The sequence below is a fragment of the Elephantulus edwardii genome, unplaced genomic scaffold, assembly GCF_000299155.1.
Source record: "Elephantulus edwardii isolate Elephantulus edwardi_28Jun2011 unplaced genomic scaffold, EleEdw1.0 scaffold00228, whole genome shotgun sequence".
NCBI lineage: Eukaryota > Metazoa > Chordata > Mammalia > Macroscelidea > Macroscelididae > Elephantulus > Elephantulus edwardii.
This window is the reverse complement of record NW_006399978.1, coordinates 4,225,376-4,231,017: the sequence shown is the minus strand read 5'-3', so window position 1 is coordinate 4,231,017 and position 5,642 is coordinate 4,225,376. Positions and strand designations below refer to the sequence as shown.

General features: G+C 46.7%; 1 pseudogene; it reads right to left on the bottom strand.

Moving 5' to 3' along the window:
• Positions 1-458: 458 nt before the first annotated feature.
• Positions 459-5,109, bottom strand: LOC102858716 (annotated as a pseudogene).
• Positions 5,110-5,642: the final 533 nt, after the last annotated feature.

Below are 5,642 nucleotides of genomic sequence, written 5' to 3'. Positions count from 1 at the left end.
TCTCTGTATATTGTTATTATATTTTACTTGTCTTCTCAAGATGCTCTTTGAAATCTTCTGCTCAGTTCTTTTACTTCAGTGTCTCTTCCCTTTGCTTTGGTGTCTCAGTACTCAAGTGCAATTTTCAGAATCTCCTCTGACATCCATTTCTTCTTCCTTTGTCTTTGTAATGATCTTTTGCTCTTTTCATGGATGATATCCTTGATGTCATCCCACAACTCATCTAGTCTTCTATCATTCATGTTCAGTGCTTCAAACCTATTACCCTCCCTCCCCCTGGTGAATTGCATCATTCCATGATATTTAAATTCATTGATCTTTAACTTCCATTTTCTGATTTACTGCAGAGTAAAGATGGGAATCATCCAACTGATGACAAAATAGAACAAAACCCAGAATATACAAGGGCTTTGTGGTTAGAGGCTGGCTATTGGCAAGAAAAGCTGTAGAGGCTACAGTCAAGCAGGCAAGGCCATAAAGTTTAGTAAAGGTCTTGGTTCAGTCAAAAGTTCCAGCTGACAAATCAGCACTGCCACCATCAAGGGATGTATACAGTAGTATACAGAAGTAACTCAGGACACAGAGGCTCTGAAAAAAAAAAGATGTATTTCCTCCAAGAAGCTTTAAGTTGAGGGTGATAGTAACTGCACCAACTTCTGCAAACTGGGACCATCCAATCCATCCTTTTCACTATCTGCAGAGCCTTTTTGAAGTATTCGAGCATGTTCAGATGTGTGGATGAGCAGGGAAGGTTTGTTGGTTTAGGGTGTCGTGAGGACCCCTGGATTGTTGACAGGGCCCAAGTGGAGGTGAGGGTTAAGTGAGGAGAGCAGCAGATCTAGATCGCAGGAGGAAGCGTGGTCTCCTTAGTTTCCAGCTGATGCCTGATTGGGCAATGTGAGTGTCACACAAAGGAACAAAGGTCACCAGAAATCCCAATCTTTCAAAAGACTATCACTTTTTCTTGAGTACAAAACAAGCTTAATTTTCCCCCTACAGTAGCTTTTAAATCATGCATGATAGTACTCTGAACAGATTCATTTAATGTAGAGCTGTCAATTTCTTGAATGTGAAATTGTATAAGAATGGTGATTTCTCCTGTAGGAATGTCTTGTGAGATGGATACACCTGAAAGGCCTGCAAACCTCAGTCTCTTCTGTCACAGATTCCAAGCTCACCAGAGGCCTCGGGGACATTATCCTATGGCCTCCTCTAAAACCTATTCTTTTTTTTTAATTATTCGGCTAAGACTGCAGAAGAGTTGATTTATTGTGAACGTCATGTCAAACCACAACTAAGCAGAGTTAGTCCTGAATATCATAGGTCCAGGGCAACAGTTCAAAAAGGTCCTGATTTTGAAGGAGGAAGGAAAATGGGAGTCCCAGAGGTGTTGATGGTGATCAAATGGCGATGGAAGTTCTAGATCCCTGAGTCAGAATTTCTAGACAGGAGCATGAGGTCAAATTTGCACCAGTGTCCTCAGCCTGTGGCATTCTCTAGTCCTGCCGCTGTGGCATCTGTGGGTACACACGCTAATGTTTACTTGAGCCTCTGTCTTGTCTTTCTTCTTTTATGCTTCAGCCTGTGCATTTGCTTTCTACTCCCCCCGCCGGCCCTTATGGTCCTGAGGTCTTGAACAAGATTAAAGTTGAGACCTCAAATCTATTCTTAATATGATTTTGAAATTCAGGTGGGGTAGACTCAAGATCATGTTTTGGTTCCTGGGACTTGTTTTAATTTTCTTTGACCTCAATGTAAACCTGCACATGAGTAATTGGTGGTCTTTTTCACAGTCAGCACCTGGCCTGGTTTTGACTGCTGATACCGAGGTTCTCCACAATTCCTTCCACAGATGTAGTCAATCTGATTCCTATGCAGCTCATCAGGTGTGGGTCATGTATATAGTGCTCTCCGTGTTTTTTAAAAAACGTATTTGCAATGAATAAATCATTGAATGTACAACATTCAATCACTATTTCTGGCTTCATTTCTGTCATGAAGTCTGTACTTTTCAACTACCCGTCATTCTTAAACATTTCCAACTTTATGTCTGGTCAATTTCAGGCTATAATATTTGATAGTAAAACCTTAAATTTCCTCCGCTTTGGTTTCAGCTATTGGTGCATATATTTGAATAATGGTCATATTAACCGATGTTGCTTGTATGCATAGGATCATAGCCTATCACTCACAACATTGTACTTCAGGATAAAACCTGAAATTGTCTTTTTAACTATGAATGCAACAGTATTCTTTTTTTAAAAAATTATTATTAATTTCAATGAAAATTTACAGAGATTTTGGATTTCCATTCATTCATTGTTGCACTTTTCTCCCCTTCCAACCCTCCCCTAGTACATTCCCCTCTTAGAAAAGTAAAAGAAAAATTCTTTCATTGTTTTACAATCCCTCCCCCCAGGTCCACTCCACTATGTAGCCTTTACTCTGGACTCCCGTCATGACAAAAATACCTAATCATATGTCCCTTTTAAACAGTTTTCTCCCTCATCTGTTTCAATGCAGTATACATTATTGAACCCATCTTTCTCAGTCTCTCCCCAACCCCGATGTCAGTCCTGTTTTGCAGTGGTGGCACCATGCAGTATTTGTCCTTTTGTGATGGAGATACTTCACTCAGCAATGTCCTCAAGGGTCACCCATTTTGAATAATATTCCATGAGTTCCTTGTTTTTCAATGCAGTGTAGTATTCCATTGTGTGAATTTACCACAGCTTCTCTATCCATTCATTTGTTGATAGGTTGTTTCCAACTCCTTGCTATTGTGAACAAAGCCACGATAAACACGGGTGTGCATATATCTGCTTGGATGTCAGTTATGGTCTCTTTGGGGTATATTCCCAGTAGTGGAATTGCTGGGTCAAATGGTATCTCTATTTGCAACTTTTTGAGAAAGCACCATACAGCTTTCCATAGTGGTTGCACCATTTTACACTCCCACCAACAGTGAATAAGGGTTCCAGTTTCTCCACAACCTTGCCAGCATTTGTTGCTTGCTGCTCTGTTAAATTTTGCTATTCTGACTGGGGTAAGATGATATCTCATAGTTGTTTTGATTTGCATCTCCCTTAGATCTAGGGATTTTGAACACTTCTTCATGTGCTTGTTGGCCATCTGAATGACTTCTTTGGTGAAGTGTCTGTTAATATTCTGTGCCCATTTTTCAATTGGATTATTTGCCTTTATTTTATTGTGGTGGCAACACTATTCTTATCTGTCTTTCATTCCCAGCATAGAATGCTGTGTGATTATCTCATTCAAATTGGCCAAAGCTAGTCCATCTCATCTCAGAGTTCCCAAATTAACATGGAGTAGGAAACACCACTTCTGAAATAGCAGGCCTCTGAAAACCCAATGAACAATAAAGCACATGGGTAGTTGTAGTATTAGATTTAATCACAATGAGGAGAAATAGTTGCAAACATCCTTTATTAGCAGGAACATGGACTGTATGAATAGGAATGCTGGAAAACTAGGAATTGTATATAATGAAGTCAAATGCATGAACATTCACATTCTAGGTATTTGTGAGATGAGATGGGTGTGTTGCTAGGAGAGGTTATTCTTGGAAAGGGATATCCTGCTTGGAAAGATGAAGAGGCAGCAAAAGAGAATGACACAGTGACTGCATCAATGAGCTTGAGTGTATCAGAGATGGTGAGGAAGGCATAGGATATAGGCAGGCTCAGATTTGTTATTCACATAGGGTCTCCATGACTTGTACTTGACAGCACCTCATGCCAGGTACACGGCTTTGATGGATTCTTACCTGGTTCCCTCAGCTGTTTAGAAACTTCTGGAACATGGAATAGGGAGCATCCTCAAGCCTGAAGTGCTGCCAGCAGTCTGCTGGTTCATTGGTGGTGCAGGTCAGGTGAAGGCAAACTTATGAGAGGACAGTACTTGGCTCTGAGTCTGTACAACATGTCAATGATCCATGGAAGAAATGAGAGGACAGGGGTTCACCCCGCAAGGTTGAGCAGGTGTTGGGCCTGTGCTGAGGCCTAAGAAGGGCAGGAAGGAAGATGAGACCTTGAGAAACCTCTTTGGTAGTGAGAATGATGGCGGGTGCTTTGAACATCTATCTTCCAGATTTCTCTTTTTCTGGAGTTAGACTTCTCTCAAGCAGGGCAATCAGAGCCGAGTTCAGTCCTGTGTCTGGGCACAGGGTGAATGGGGTCTTCCTAGTTCTTCGTGCCCCTTCCCCAATAGGGAGAGATGCGGAGGGGCCTGGCCTGCGGCCAGTCTACAAGCATTACTGGGACCCACGTGACAGGGAGGGAAGGCCTGCAGGTTGAAGGCCTGGCAGGGGTTCTTGGAGAGTAGGACACGGAATCCATAAAGAATGATTTCCGCAGCCTCCCAGCCCACCTGGTTTCAGCTCCCCAAAGCCCTCCTCCCTGGAAGTGCTCAAAAGGAACCCCTGCGGGTGCAATGCACACATTCGTGTCTCTTAACTCATTGGGGACAGGAGACGGGGACAGGGGTGTGTGGGTGCCAACTGGTCCTGAGATCAGGCGTCTCCAGGAGGCTCCAATCTACACTCGGTGTTGTCCTTGGCTGTCCCCTTCCGCCACTCGGAGCGGGACGTGCCGTGTGCTGCGCTCCTGGAGGCTCGGTGACGCAGCGCGTGGGGCCGAGTGCGGCGGGCGCAGTGCAGCGGCTGCGGCTGCGGTAGAGAGTCAGCCACCAGCCGGGATGAGGGCGGCCCCGCAGGGCCGGGACGGCCGGTCAGCTCAGCGCGGCCAGCGGGACAGGACCGCCTGGTCTTCCCCGCGCAGGGTACGGGGTGCGGAGTGCTGGGTTTGGAGATGGGGGCGGGGGCGGCACGTGCCGGCCGAGTGCGGGCAGGGGGTTGGGGCACGGTCAGGACGTGGGCCGGATTGCAGGCAGGATGCCGACACCATCAGAGCGCCGGCTGCAATGCGGGGCACGCCAGGGGCTAGGGTGCTGAGGCGGGGTCTGCAGGAGAGGGGACTCGCCACTCCGCGCTACCCCGTCTGACGGGGCGTGGAGAGGCGGCTGGGGAGGGGGCGGATGCGGAGGGGGCGCCTCCAGAGAGTTCAGAGGGTTCACTCTGAGGCCTTGCATCTCCGCTGCCGCATCACCTGCTAAAGCTACTTATACTTGCGAGAGCTCTTTCTCACCGACCAGTGGGCGTAGAGCGGCTGCTCAGCAACCTCAGAGGGCGGGAACCTTCCGGTGGTTTTCTGTGTGAATATAGGGAACCAGATCTCGCTGTCACCTAGCGAGTGTGCCTTGCTCCTCGGAGCTCTCTGCACCGCCACGTGTGAAGTCTGCCTTGGTGACTCCGGGTGAGTGAGTTACAGGAAGGACTCCAGGAGCCTGGGTGGGACCTTTGGGACCCGGTGGTCCTGGGATCCTGGGCTCTGTGGACGTAGTCCCTGTGGTTTCTGCTCCTTGGCGTTGGTTTCTCTTCCTGTGGGTGACAGGTAGTGGAGTTCAACTAAGCCGTACAGTCTTTTCAATGGGCAGGGGACTCTCAGGGCTGGGAAATAAAGGGGTCACACGTTGAGCCCGTCTGTGGCTAACCCAAGGTATGAGACTGGTTCCTTCTCTCCACTTACACTTACCTCTGCAGGTCTAGGAACATTTTTTCTGGT